The following is a 14,981-nucleotide window of genomic DNA, read 5'->3' as shown; positions in this document are numbered from 1 at the left end:
ATTAAAAGAAAATCTTAAAGGAATTGCTGATCAATTCAGGGAAATAGGCAGAAGTTGCTGAAATTAACTAATTCAATGAAATCACCAATTTGATTCTCACCTGCACCCCCAATCAAAATGTCATTTGAAAGGAATTAATTGAATTTTCTCACTGTTTCAGCAGCTGAAGGGCCTAAATAGTGATTCATTGTTTGGCTGATGCCTTTTCCTTTTTAACCTCATTCCTGATTATTCTTAGCAATCATGATAAATGCATCTAGTGGATAAAAGGAAAGGGTTCTCCTTAGGGATCCAGACTTATTGATCAGATCAATGTAGATTATGAAAGGAAAAGGAAGAACCTGTGCAACACATGATTGGAGTTTGAAAAAAAAAAAAAAAAAGACGTGATGAATATCTAGTAAGAAATGACCTCTTCTCTGGAATGCTATATCAGTAATTCTCTACCTTTAATAAAATACTCAATGATAAATTCTTTGACTGGAAATACAAACTTGAAAATGTCCTTGAAAACTCAACAAATAAATTCTAATAGAATTAGAAAATTATCACTTATGTTATCATTGCCAATAATCAACCAAATGTTACACTGTTCCATAAAATTTTAGAAAAAAGACCTTAAAAAAAAGAAAAAGAAAAAAGGCCTTAAATAAATGTTATCATCTTAAAGATGCTAATTTCCAAGCTATGTGGGATAATAATAGCTGATATGTATAGAATGCTCTAAATTTTACAAGGCATCTCGGTGCCTCATTGAATAGGGTGCTGGGTTTGGAGTGAAGAAAACCAGAGATCAAAGCCTTTCTCAGACACTAGCTGTGTGACCTTCAGCAAGCCACTTAAATCTCTGTTTGCCTTAATTCATTGGAGAAGAAAATGGAATACCACCACTCCAGTACCCTTGCCAATAAGACTCCATGAACAGTATGGTCCATGGCCTCATAAAGCATGAGAAAAAACTGAATGATAACAACTAAAGGTTACAAAAGACTACCTTTATTATTTTATTTAATCTTCAAAACAAACGTATTTGGGAGATGTCATTTTTGATCACCATTTTACAAATGAGGAAACATAGACTGAAAATAATAAAATGCAAATTTCCAAAATTTCAAAATGTATAAAACTAGTCATTCACATATAAGAAACATTTATAAAATTCTTGCATATGCTAAGCATTCTGCTAAACTCTAGAAATACAGAGGAAAGCTAAAACATTTTTTTTTTCCTCAAAGAGATCAAATAGGGAAAACTACATGAAAAAAAAAAAAAAGCTTACATAGAAGATATATACAGTATAAGTGATGCAAATGAAAAGTAATTTCATAGGAAGGAGACTGGGGATACTTTGAACATTGTGGGGAAGAGAATGGGAAAAGCCACAGGCAGAAATCAATATGAGCTGATTAGATTAAGTAGCCAAAAGAGAAAAGAAGAGGGACATGACTCCAGCTTGAATACAGTAGAAATGGGGTGTTGTTTGGGAGGGACTGCAAGAAGTCCAGTGTAGCCACATGACAGTATGTATTGTGAGGAGTAAATTATAAGACTGGAAATGTAAAAAGAGCTCAAGAAATATGAGTTTATAATACAAAAACCTCTCCATATATCCCTATTATAATTTTGTATTTAAATTTCCTTTAGACATGTTTTTCTCCTGTAAGATTTATAGCTCCCTCCTGTCTCACAGCTACTTCAATCTTGCAACTTGACTTAGATGGAGGGGAAAGTGAGGAAGGTGACCTTGCACAGTCCAATTTCACTTTAAATCCAATTCACTTGCCCATCATGGCATCACCTCCCTTAGGTCATGGTCCTCTTCTAGAACAAAGGACAAACAACAACAATACATTTTGCAAATTCATTTGACTTTTTTCTGAAGATATTTTGATTCATAGTAGAAAATTACTGGGCAATCATTCTGGCAGTCCCAATATTCCTCTTTCCCTGACACTTTGTGCGCCTTTACATCTCTTTTCTCTATTTATCTATACTAAATTTATTTACGCTTATGCAGGAAGATAGGTACCTAAGGTGTACTTAAGTGCTCTTCATGTGTCTCATAGCTCTTCTCTTTTCACAGGGAAAAATGAGTTCATTTCAGTGTAATGTACTTAAAAATAAATACAGGGTTTTTAGAAAATCTCTAATGACCAAATCTCTGGACCAAAAGTGACAAAGAACAAGATTGGAAGCTTTTAGTAGCTCTTGCCATCATTCTTTCACTGGAAAAATTAACGCATATAACCAAAATTCATGACACTTGGAATGTGGAGAAATGTGATAGAAATTAAATGAGCTATAAAAATAAGAAACTATTAACATATAACCTCAATCACAAATGACATTTTTTTAAATTTTCAAAATGTTTTTTTCTTAGAATTCTTCAGTAAGCACTACTTAAAAAGAGATTCAAATAACTTATAGTGATATTTTTTTTCCTTCCAAGACTATTTTATATTCAGTTAATTTTCTAATTTTCATAAAATATTTACTTTTTCTACATTACTGTCAATGTGGATATTTGTGATTTCTGCTATTGATAGTGAACTATGATACTACTAGTTAATTATTTTGTATATATTTGTGTCCTATGCTTACATTAGGCAATATTTCACAGGATATTATAACTAATACTTTTCTTAATGTATTCCCATACAATAGCTATCTGAAATGAAAGATGCCTTTTTTTGAAAGTGACTTCTTATTTTGTTTGTGAAAGTTAAGGATGACTGTACAAGTATGTAAATGAAATGCTGCAGTTTGATTTATCTTTAGGGTTCAATACATTTCTGACTTTTCTATCTATCTTTCAACCCACCTCATCCTACCCCCCCAAAAAGAGAGACCATAGAATGGTAGAAATGCAAAAAAGTGATCAAGGTTCACCCTGATAAAGGAACAGTAGGAACTGAATGTGAACCAAAAGATAGTATTTTCACTCTCTTTTGTTGTTATTTGCTTGCATTTCATTTTATTTCTTTTTTTTTCCTTTTTTTGATCTGATTTTTCTTGTGCAGCATGGGATTTATGGAAATATGTATAGAGGAACTGCATATATTTAACACTTATTGAGTAGCTTGCTATCTAGAAGAGGGGGTGGAGAGAAGGGAGGGAAAAAAAATTAGAGCACAAGGTTTTGTAAGGGTGAATGTTGAAAATTATCCATATGTATATATAGAGAGAGAAAATAAAAAAGCTTTAATTAAAAAAATAAAATAAAATAAAAGCTACCTAAAGGTTAAAGCTAGAAACTTTAAGAGTTTCTTATGCTCCTCCTTGACTGACATGCAAATGAAGTGAAATAAAAATGAAGTATAATTGAAATCAAGACTATTGTCTTCTATCTTTTAAACATATTTTATGTTTTTAACAAACATAATGACTGATAATTCTAGACTTTTGCCTTATATTATGTACTCACAAAATAAAATGTCATAATCTTCTTCCATTTTTGTGTTTATATATCTGGTCATGTATTTGTTTATTCTCCAGTAAAATATAACTTTCTGGAAGGCAAAAAAAAAAAAAAAAAAAAAAAAAAAAGATCAGGGTTGGTTGACCAAATGTGCTGTGCAAGGGTTGATCATTGATTAGAATCACTGGCATTTTGGAGCCCATTTAAATTGATTCACATAAACTGATTTTCCATTTGACCATTTGCAGCTCAGAAATTTTCAAAAACTCTAAATTAAGAATAGAAATCTTGTTTTGTTGATTAGCTAATCTTTAGGAAAAAATGGATTAAACTTAAAATTCTATCATATGTTTTGGAAAGATTTAGTTGTTAAACATTTACCTGTGTGAAAAACTGATCAAAACAAATTGTTAAAATATTTTTAAAAGTCAGTTTTATGATTTAATATCCATAGAGTAGTATACACAAACTAAACAGTAATACTACAAGGGCATTGACAATAAAATTTAATTGATTACATGAAAAACATTGAATGATGATGTCCTTTGTTGCTTCAAATTTTGCAGTGTTATAATCCTATGTATGACCCCTGTACTATACTGTACTGTATTGTACCACCTAACTGGCTCTTTAAAGAAAAGGAAAAAAAGTATGCATGATATACTTCTAATTCTAATTGGCATTATTAATTATTTCTTTAGACAACAACAAAATAAATCAAATTTAATTTGTAGGGTTTATCAAACTAAATAGTACATATTTACACTGAAATTTTAACGGATAGTCTCCTGAGCTGGTCCTAGTCTAAAATCTCAAATTTTTTTTTTTATTAGGATAACATTTCACAACATAGAAAAAAAAATATATATATATATATATATATATATTTTAAATTAGATCTTAGATGTCTTCCATGAAGGAATAGTGGTATAAAATAATCAAGTCAAAAAGGACTTTATACCTCTGCCTTAATGATTAGAGTAACTATGGAGAAAGGAGGCCTATTTCCAACAGAGTCTAGCCTCCATCCCTTATATTCAGCTATCAGGCCCCAACTCTTTAATCTACAAACATTTGGAGCTGAGTGAACATAGAGTACTAATGCAAGGATCTTTGGAGATGGGGAAAGATGGCTCCTGATAATTAATGAGGTAGATAGTAAATAGATTTTGCCTTGGTTTGATATTTTTATTCTAGCAATTGTACTATTTAAATGTCTTAATGACATTGCTGTAATCATTGAAATTCCTTACAAAAGCAATAATGTAAAAAAAAAAAAAAAAATCCCAATGATTTATTCAGACCAAATTGGACACAGAGAACAAATTATGTACATTTTCAGGAAGTAGGGAGGAAGATCTAAGCCTTTGAAAAAAGGTTACCTCATTCAAAGTGTAGATATTCTAAAATAATTAATCTTTGGAATGGAAATTGAGGATCAGCATTCAAATCCTAACTTTTAAGTATGCAATTTAGTTTTTAGTAAGTCACTTCATTTCTTTCATACTCACTTTACTTATCTGTAAAATAAATGGATTATTGTCAATGTTCTCAAAGATCCCTTCCAACCTTATACTCTATAAGAATAAATTTTATATTACTTTTAACATTGAAAGTATGGAATTTAAATTCATGCTATTGGTATCACATCCATCTAATACATGACCTGATGTTCTAAATGGTAGGCCACAGGATTAAGCATCACTTATTCATAGCAACATGACATTATAGGACACTAAGGCCTTCTAGTTGAGTGTATCCTTGGAGAAAAATCTCTCTCATTCTCAAAATTTCTAAGTAGAAAGATGACAAAGGCTAAATAGGCCCTATATATTTGCATAATTAAAAGCATTTAAGTTAAGGTCTTACTGAAATTACTCACTAGTATCAGATTGAGACATGATCATAAGTAAGAAAACCTGAAAAACTTCATGGTAAGGTCAGTCACCATTAACATTCCTTAAGAAGATGAAAATATAAAAGGAAGAAATTAGAATTCTGAAGATTGAAAGGAAAGAGTGGGTGTTGGAGCATTTCTCATAAAAGAATGACATGGTTGGCATTATAGAGGTGGGATTCACAAATGAAACAGAAAACTATTCCATTTCTCAATGCTATTACTTTCAAATTCAACTAGAGTTTTCAGTACCACACATTACTATTTCTGAAGACTTCTGAGATAAGGAAAAATTACAAGAGCTCTGTGGACTGAAATTTAGAGGAGTAATAATGCCTTTAAAAAAATTCACTTCCCTGTATTACATCTTTTTTAAATAAATCAGAGAGCTACAGAAATGATGTTTTCTTGAAAAGAAAAATGCAAGATACTACTTGCAATGAACTAAGACACCCTTTCAAATTCCTTTCCAGGAAAAAAACTTTTCCCCTCAAGAATAATAGTAATTGTTTTATAATTTCTGCTTCAAATATCTTTTGGCTTTGTTCTAATAATATATTTATAAGCTTAATGAAGTGTATAAAAAGTTGACTTTTTCCCACATGAATAAATAAAACATAACAACAAAAAAGGAAATTACAGAAAAATGGATTCTTACTCTGATCCACATATATCATTTATATTTATCATTGTATATTACAAAGTCACTTGCAAATAGAAAATATCAGCATTTCTCACTCCTATTTGAAGGAAATGCTGGTATTTATAAAAAGGTCATGTTTATATATCAGACTCACTATACGGAGAATGATCATGCAAAAAACAAGTATTCTACTTCATCAAAATGTAAGTAATTAGTATAATAGTTCTTGAATTATGGAAAGCACAGGTGAATATAGTAGCACATGCAAAACTAAAATCTGAATTGGGGTAGAAGGATCAAAAGAAAAGAGGTTTCATGCATTTTTAATTACCTCCCCAAAGTAAAGCTTGTTCTCTTTTTTCCCCCATCTCCATTTTTCTTTTTTTCTTCAGTTCTGTCTCTGTCCCTGTCTCTCTGTTCCTTGTTTTCTCTCTTTCTTTCTCTCTTTCTCTCTCTTCAAAGTTAAATTTTTGCACTCCACTTTCTGAGAGATTACCCTAGAACATTAGAATGCAAACTATTCATGTAAGATATAAATCATTTTGAAAGAACATTAAAATTAACAAAGGGGAATATAGGTGCATATTAAAATAGATATCTTTTCATTATTATTATTATTATTATTGATAATGATTACTTTAATATTTCAAATTGTATTATACATAAACCAAAAGCTATCTATTAAATATCTTACATATTCCAAATGCTATTCTAGTTTCTAGAGACACAAAGATATAAATCAATTATTTTTATATTTTTAATGTTTTTATTGGTGTGTTGCTTTTTAAATAACCATAATTATCCCAAATATCTTTTCCTTTCCTAGAGAGCCATTCCATATGACAATTAAAACTTCTTTTAAGAATAGGAAAATAATCAGCATGATTGATTAATGTATGGAAAAATTCTTAAAAACATTGTTAAAAACAATACAAAAACATTGTAACATCTCTGGAACTCCCAATTCTACAAAAGGGGTAGGTTGGAGATGTTTTGTTCCATGTCTTCATTCAAGTCATTTACTTACCTTTGAGTATGTTTTTATTGTTAGTTTGGCTGAGATCAGAATAGATGCTCCATACTTTTTAGTAATTAACCTGAAACTTAATTAATATATTTGTTACCGACAAATTGACCTTTGAATGATTTATTGTTTACTTCTTTTATATATCATTATCATTATTTTGCAAATTATTTGTAATTTAATGTTACCTTTTATTAATCCTATTAATGTTCACAACTATCATTTTAACTGCCTTTATTCTATCCTATTATTTTTTTTATTTTTTTGGCCCTCTTCCTTATGGTTTTGAAAGAAGAGGATGTTGAAGGCTGTGTTGATTTCCATTGACCTATATTTGATGCAATCTTTTTCCATTCCACATTTCTCTGTGTTCACTTACAGGTAACAGAACTTTATATTTTAAAAATGAAAGTTTTTTTCCATGTGTACCTTGATTATATTCATCCTCTTGAGATGTAAATTATTTTTGCAGTAGTAATTGCTGTTGTTTTTAAGTCAAACCATTTCTAAACCTTCCACTTTTTTTAATCCTTCCTCAATTCTCAACCTGTCCTTATAGATTCTCTCAACCTAAAGTGGTGTGTTTAATGTATTTTTATACCAAATTCTGATGTGTATGTATATATTTGTATTTGTCTTATCCAAATCAAAGTCAGGCCCATGTATAGCCAAATAATTCATACTTCATATAGATTAGTGTATATGAATTATATGAGAATGTGTTACATTCCAATCTTTTTTTCCATTTTCTATTTGCTTCATTTTTCAATTGATTATATATATATATTTAATTGAGATCATCAAAATATAACAAACCCATTCACATACACTTTGCCTTATTTAATTATTCTGTGATCTTTGAAGATCTTAGGTTTCTGGGGATATATTACTTTCTTCTCCTCTAGTGGAATATAAATATTTCATCATCATATAGTATCCTCTGATTGCTCAAATATATTTACTTCCTATTTCTTTTAATTCCTGTATTCACATGTCTACATTTTACTGAGCTTTGCCTTTTCATGAGGAATATATGAAAGTACTCTATTTCAATAAGACTTTTTTTTCTTTTAAGATTATACTCAGTTTTCTTGGGTAAATCATGTTTGGATTTTAAGTTTTTGTCTTTTTCCTATTGTAATATCATATTCTAAGCTCTATTCCTCTTTATACTCATTGCAATCAGGTCTTATGTGATCTTGACAATGGTAACTTAGCTTTTCAACTCTTTCCTTGATGGAGAATATCTAGACATTGGCTTTGACATTCCTGGTATGTTTTATTTTGGAGTTTATTTCAGGAAATAAGGTAAATCAGAATTATTTGAATAAATAATGTAAAATTGCAAATGTATAACAGTGAATAAAAGCACAAATTGTTATAATTCTATCCAATGTAAAAGAACTCTACAAAAAAGGATACCAAAATAACAAATGAAACAAAACGCTAGGCCTCCAGAAAATAAGAAAGTCATAGAACATTTCAACTACTTGGAAAGCAAAAGGAGATAGCTGATAAAGACAACATTGAAATGTGATACAGATTCATTTTTAAATATTAAAAAAATAATAATCTTTTACAATCATAAGTGATGAAGACTAGGAACTAGACTTTTGATTTTACTACTAAAGAAAACTCCTCTATGGCAAAACTTCATCTACCAATGTCAACTTGTTTGCCCAAATCACAGAGATATTAGATGATGACTAGAGTCATACAGCCAGTATGTCACAGACAGGGCTGGAGCCCAAATGTTAATGCTGTAAAGTCACTCTAAAATCATTGCAACATTATATTATATAGCAGTATCATTTTGTAAACCAAATAGAAACAAGAGATAACTAAAGAGTTTAACAAAACTTGAAAGGACATACAATCAGGCAAATCATTTGAAGGGCATTTAAAGACAAAAACAAAGGAACAACTACAAGTGGGAAAAATGCCAAATTTATGAAAAAATTTCAAAAATAGTTTATTCTTAAAAAAAGATTTCCCCAATCTGGCTGAAATTTAATTTACTGCTTATTATGCATAAGCATACTAATACCTCACTTACCACTATTGACCATTTTCTCCATTTGGAGATTCTTTTCCTCTCTTAATTTTCATCTTACTATTCCATCTTGGTTTTCCCCATTCATTTGGTTGCTCCTTCTTAGCTTCAGTTTTTGGATGCTCATCAATATTCTAACTGTTCTTTATGATTCTAAAGCTTTGATCTTGAGACCTTGCTTTTCTTTCTCTAGATCTTAATTGGTGAGCTTTTTCCTTTCCCATGACCTTTTGCCAAACAAGCAAATGAGTTAAAAATTCATAAATTTCATCCTAGATTTTCCTTTGGTCTTCAATCCCATATTATGTACTGATACCCAGACAATGTGGATGCCCTGTAAGAATCTCAGAAGAAATGTTCCTAAAATTAGATTTATTAATTGTTAGCTAATGATATATAGTTCTTTGGAGCTTAACTACTTATTGTCAAACACATCATTCCTCTGAATCTAAAGGTTGCAATCACACTTTCTTCATGGATTCCTCACTCTCCCTTACTCCATATATATAAACAAGTGGACATATTTTTTTTTTCTTTTACCACAATAGAACTTCTCCTATGTACTATCTTCTGACCATTTCCACGATCACCATACTAGTCCAGATCCTCCTAACTTTTCTTTAATTTTTTTAAAATAAAGTTTTTTACCTATTTTATTTATTTTTAATTTAGCTTTATGAATCATGGTGGGGGAGATGAATCAGAGCAAAAAGGAAAAATCTTGAGAAAGGAAAAAAAAAAGAAGTGAACATAGCATGTGTTGACTTACATTCAATCTCCATAGTTCTTTTTTTTTGGATGAAGATAGCATTTTCTGTCCAAAGTCTATTGGGATTATTTTTGGATCCCTGATCCATTGAGAAAAATCAAGTCTTTCATCCTTGATCATTCCATATATTTGCTGTTATCACGTACAATGTATTCCTGGTTCCGCTTGTTTCGTCCAGCATCAGTACATGTAAATCTTTCCAGGCCCTTCTAAAATCAGCTTGTTCATCATTTTTTATAGAAAAATAATATTTTGCTATCTTCATATACCGCAATTTATTCAGCCATTCCCCAATTGATGAGCATCTATTCATTTTCCATTTTTTTTTGGTACCACAAAAAGAGCTGCTACAAACATTTTTGTACATGTGTGTCCTTTTCCCTACATTATGATTTCCTTGGGATACAGACCCAGTGATGGCACCGCTGGATCAAAATGTATGTATAGCCTTTTGGACATAGTGCCAGATTGCTCTCCAGAAAAATTGGATCATTTCACAACTTCACCAACAATGCATTAATGTCCCAACTTTTCCACATTCCTTTCAAAACTTTTCATTATCTTTTCCTGTCATTTTAGTCAATCTGAGAGTGTGAGGTGGTACCTCAGAGTTGTTTGAATTTGCATTTCTCTAATGAATAGTGATTTAGAGCATTTTTTCATGTGACTATAGATGGCTTTAATTTTATCTGAAAATTGTCTATTCATTGTGATGACCGTGTATTTAAAATTAGCCGGAGTCAGGAATTCAGGTTAAGGGAAAAATCTTCAATCTTTATTGAAGTAGAGAGGTGAAAAAAGATTGCGATAGCAATATGGGCAAGAAGGATTGCAATAGCAATATGGGCAGCTGGGACAGGAAGCCAGCTAGCAGAGACCTGAGCTGAAGGGCCATCGCAATGTTTACGATACAAATTCTGTTGATCTTTGTGCTTTTAATCTATTCCTTTTTAAGTCATCTAATAGTGTGCTAATTATAATAGATTTTAGTGTGATATCAAGATTATGTGAAATTCTTCTGATGTGTATTACTACATGGTAGTTGACCTCTCCATTAAAAATCTCCTTGTACTCAGATATATTCTAATAGTCATAAAGATCTATGCATAAAATAGCAATTTGTAGCATAAATACCAAGAAAAAGAAAACTTTTTTTGGTAGAATATACTGAAACTTTTCTTTCATTTCTCTTTTTGATCTTATCATATCAATTAGAGGGAAGTAATAACAAGGTAATAGTTCCTAAGATCTAGAAAAAGCTGTCAACATCATTTTCTAAATACTGAAATTTCCAAATTACTATAATATGCAAAACAGAAAGTTCAAAAATCTTCACTATGGAAGCAATGGTTTCATATTATTTTCTCAGATATTATTATGATTTTATCCATTATTGGCTTTATAAAAACACTTATATTGGCTAACCTATCACAAAATATATAGTTTAATATTAATAATTAGATCAGAGATAATTATTAAGTTGTCAAGGAGAAGATAATAAATCCATGCTCTGCCTTTATTCAGGTCTTACCTATATTGTAACAATCACAATGTACTTAAAACTCATTGGATTTAAGGTGTATGTTGTAGGAAAGACTCCTCTATTTCTCTGTGTAATATGAGAGAGAAAGAGAGTGGGAGCGGGGAGAGAGAAAGGAGAGAAAGGGAAGAGGAAGAGAGAGAAGGAAAAAAAGGGAGGGAGGGAGGAAGGAAGAGAGGGAAGGAGAGATCCTGCAGATAGAGCATCAGAAAAGGATAGTCTCTTGTGACTTTGGGTCAAAGAACCTGGGTTTAAATTCTACATCTATTCCTTCTTCTTCTTCTTCTTCTTTTTTTTTTTTTTTTTTTGTATAATTTTTAGCAAGACTTTTATCCCTATCCCTCAGTTTCTTCATTTGCAAAATAAGATCCTTTAAAGCCCTATATCTATGCTCCTCTGATCTAATCTTGCCTAAAGCAATTTAGGTTATGTAGGTTTTAAGTCACCTTAGCAGTGGTTGAAATGTAGTAGAGACAGAGGTCATGATATTTTATAAAACTGATAAAGTACTTGAATATAAACAATATTGAAGTTATTAAAGAATGTGACCGGATATCTGGATGGAGAGAAATTGAAGATCAGCTACTGAATAAATAAGAAAAAAAAAAGTGAGTTGTCAGATTAAATCCACACAGTTTGGGACAAGAAGAAATAGAAAAATGGATTACAAATCAAAAGATAAACTATAGACAGTGATAAAATAAAAATATGAGATTGTTCGTGGAAAAAATAAGAAGCATTCTGTCAATCTGTCCTTGATCAAGTATGTAAGAAAAAGAACAAACATTGGAGGGGATAAGAATGAACAAGCAGTCTTCAAGGAAAACTCATATTTGTATTAATTCCAAGAAGATAAACTAAGTATAAGATTAATTCCCTAGGATTAAAGTTGTCTTGTTAAAAGAAACTATCCTTTCCAGTGGACAAAATGGAAAAGAGAAAGATGATAGGGTCTAGGAAAGGCATTGTTTAAGGGAGATGAGAATGAGAATTCAGCAAAAGGAGGAGGTTATTTCCAGTTCAAAAGACAAAAACTTTGAATTATAGGAATTAGGGAAGCAGGAAGTAGAGATTTTCTAATTAGAAATATAATCTATAATTATATATATATATATATTATAATTTAAAGTGTATGTAAAATGGGGGAGATGGGTATGATACTTCCTTCATTATCCTATCCCTAATGTGAAGATGCTTCTGTTAATGAGAATTTCTAGAAGGCATCTCTCAGTTGCTCAAGAATATTAGAGTCAGGGAGATCAATTAAGAGGTTACTGATTTTTAATAGGAGAAATAGATAGGAATGTTTGGTCAATGATGGTGATAGTGTAGAAGTTGTATCGTGGGAGAGGTCTGTAAAACTGCTGAGTTAGCAATTTTCATCTCATATTGGAGTTTCCTCAGTGGTTATTGTTGGGGTTTAAAGATTTAATGAACATGATGGTTAGAAATGGTATATGGTAAAGGAAACATGTTATGCTGAATTAACATGAAATGAAAAGCAGTTTTACCCCCTTCATTTATTCTTCACTACAATCCCTATAAATTTATTCTCCATATTGATTAAACATTATTGATGTATATATTATTTCAATAATCTACTTTTCTGCCACATTACATTCTATATTGCTATGGTCTTCAGGTATAAGATTAATCACAGAAACTTCAAGGCTAATGCTAGGACACTACAAGCTTTGGAAATTCATATCAGGATAAATTTTTTTAATTAAAAAAATAACTTTTCATAATAGATTGGTGTCAAACTCTAAACATTATCTGTTGTTTGAGGCCTAGTCACAGTAACTTCAGTGAGACTAATACTAAGAGGTCAAGCAGTTAGATTTTTTTTTCTCCCCACATCATTTCAAAAACTCCCTTCTATGATAAATACTGATCAAAATTTGATTGTTTTCTGTAATGGATTATGGATTTATCATAATGATAAAATTATGAATCCTTGAGGTAACCAAATATTCTAGTAAAACTGAAATTTTCTATTGGAAGATTTAGCTCAACATATTTCTCCAAATGAATGCCTTCTGCAATAGTTTTGTGAGGGTTGTGTCCATTTCCCCTTGTTTAATCCTATACATCCTATAGCTTAAAGTATACTTATACATTAAAAAAAAGTTAATAACTCTATTTTGACATAGTAAATTTTCTTTTAATTCTATTTATTTTATGCTTTTAAAATATTATTGTGAGTGTTCCATTAAGTTTTACTAGATTGTCAAAGGGTTCTGTAATACACAAAAAGGTAAAAACAAAAACAAAAACAAAAATTCTGAAATAATAGGACATTATATGAGCTGCTTACCAAGAATTGCTTTATTCAAGCCTTTAGATAAGTAGCTGTGTCAGTGATTCTTTAGTGCAGATATAGGTGAGTTTCCCAGAACAATATAGCTAGACAGCTTCTACTACTGAGTAGCATATCTTTAAATTATATCTGGAATTATAATTTAAATGGGACATATTTTAAATATTACTTAAAAATTGTTTGTTGACTGAACCAGGGACCAGGGAAAAGGGGAGAGGAGGTAGGTCAGAGAGCAAGCTCCCCTACTTAGGGGCAAAGCTTGTTGGTTACCTGCTCCATATTACTATGGACAAAGTCCAGCTCCCTCTTACCCTAGCAAACATCCTGTATCCATAGTACTGGTGAAGAGTGTGTGGGGAGAGGGGTAGAAAAAGGGGATTGGAGGGAAATATAACACACTCAAGCCTTCTCTAACCCCCCTCTTCCAGGTTGTGGATTGGTGCTCTGGATGAGGGATTCCTACTGGATGAAGAAGAATGTTCTGCTGGAGCCAGGGAATTTGCAGGAGGGTACTACTAATTATTTACTTGCACTGCCTGGGAAAAGTCATTTAGTTTCATTTTGCCTCAGTGTCAGATAGTTCTTGTCCTCAACAAACTTATATTTTTATGGGGGAGATTGCATATACATACACAGTACAGAATAAGAATAATGGGATAAAAGAGTTCAGATCTGAACATCAGAATTTGAAAATCACTAATTAATAAAGGCAGAAACAATCTGAAAGTTCACTGACATACTGCTAGGTCTGGATTAATTAGTGTCAATGATGATTCCCCTAAAGTAATCACATTTGAATTCACACTATTCTAAGTTATAGTTATGAACAATATGAACATTGTATCTGGCCCAAAAGAATGTGAATGTGATACGACTACTTTAGGGAATTCATCACTCAAACTAATTGGGACCTAGCTAAACCTTTCTTGGAGGCATTCAAAGTTTTGATTTGATTACAATTTTCAGAGAAAGGAGTAGAAGTCAATACATGTAAAGATGATGATGCAAATGTTTCAGGGTTCCATGGTATATAGAGTCAAATGTTTAATTTCCTCATAGACATGGGAACCCATTTTACAAATGGCATAACAGCATCTGCAGCAGTAGAATGCAACATTGCCATAAATAGATGGTTATCTTGTTTCATAAAGATGATGCTCAAATTAATGAGATGCTTTAAAAAACTCTTTTTTTTTAATTCTCAAAGAAATATTTAAAATTGTATTTAAAAATCAACTAGCACAAGTATCACTTTTAGAGAATGATTACTAGGAAAAGTATCATTGTAGAGAGACAACAACTGAACTTCTAAGTTTA

General features: G+C 31.1%; 1 long non-coding RNA gene across 1 annotated transcript in view; it reads right to left on the bottom strand.

The window, feature by feature from the left end:
- Nucleotides 1-14,981, bottom strand: part of LOC127553666 (uncharacterized) — a 68,528-nt gene that overhangs the window by 33,351 nt on the left and 20,196 nt on the right. The window contains exons 2-3 of the long non-coding RNA XR_007951798.1: nucleotides 6,290-6,455; nucleotides 3,425-3,509 (exon numbers count right to left, since the gene is read on the bottom strand). This is a non-coding gene — a long non-coding RNA (uncharacterized LOC127553666). The remainder of the gene's footprint in view (nucleotides 1-3,424; nucleotides 3,510-6,289; nucleotides 6,456-14,981) is intronic.

Source organism: Antechinus flavipes, chromosome 3, assembly GCF_016432865.1.
Source record: "Antechinus flavipes isolate AdamAnt ecotype Samford, QLD, Australia chromosome 3, AdamAnt_v2, whole genome shotgun sequence".
Taxonomy (NCBI): Eukaryota; Metazoa; Chordata; class Mammalia; order Dasyuromorphia; family Dasyuridae; genus Antechinus; species Antechinus flavipes.
The sequence above is the reverse complement of the archived record's forward strand: the minus strand, read 5'-3'. Positions and strand labels throughout refer to the sequence as shown.